Source organism: Sapajus apella, unplaced genomic scaffold, assembly GCF_009761245.1.
Source record: "Sapajus apella isolate SASKATOON/1434 unplaced genomic scaffold, GSC_monkey_1.0 scaffold128, whole genome shotgun sequence".
NCBI classification, from domain to species: Eukaryota; Metazoa; Chordata; class Mammalia; order Primates; family Cebidae; genus Sapajus; species Sapajus apella.
Genome location: NW_022437068.1, coordinates 2,454,399 through 2,455,122, shown reverse-complemented (window position 1 = coordinate 2,455,122; position 724 = coordinate 2,454,399). Strand labels below are relative to the sequence as shown.

The 724-nt window shown below is 57.3% G+C and overlaps 1 protein-coding gene across 5 annotated transcripts in view; it reads left to right on the top strand.

Annotated features, from left to right (window-relative positions):
• Positions 1–724, top strand: part of NUP210 (nucleoporin 210) — a 105,302-nt gene that overhangs the window by 45,569 nt on the left and 59,009 nt on the right. The gene's annotated exons all lie outside the window — the stretch shown is intronic.

The following is a 724-nucleotide window of genomic DNA, read 5'->3' as shown; positions in this document are numbered from 1 at the left end:
CCGAGGGTTCAGAGCGTAGACCTCCTGAGGGTTCAGAGCGTAGACCTCCTGAGGGTTCAGAGCGTAGACCTGCTGAGGGTTCAGAGCGTAGACCTCCTGAGGGTTCAGAGTGTAGACCTCCTGAGGGTTCAGAGTGTAGACCTGCTGAGGGTTCAGAGTGTAGACCTGTCAAGGGATCAGAGTGTAGACTTCCTGAGCGTTCAGAGCATAGACCTGCCTAGGGTTCAGAGCGTAGACCTGTCGAGGGTTCAGAGCATAGACCTGCCGAGGGTTCAGAGCGTAGACCTCCTGAGGGTTCAGAGTGTAGACCTGTCAAGGGATCAGAGCATAGACCTCCTGAGCGTTCAGAGTGTAGACTTCCTGAGGGTTCAGAGCGTAGACCTGTCGAGGGATCAGAGCGTAGACCTGCCAAGGGTTCAGAGTGTAGACCTGCTGTGTGTTGAGGACAGAGCTGCTGTGGATTCTGAGCATAGACCCACTGAGGACGAGAATGAGTTTGAAGAAGCCTTGATCAGACAGAGTGGGATGAGTCCAGGGTTGGTCCCGACAAGGTCAGTTCAGGACTCAGGGCTGATGGCGGCATCAAGCTTCTGCTCCTCAGCAGCAGGTGCCTCTCCACAGAGGAGGCAAGGGCCAGAGTTGTGGGGCCTGCAGGTGGGTGGTGTGGGGCCTGCAGATGGGTGGTGTGGGGTCTTCAGGTGGGTGGTGTGGGGCCCGCAGGTGG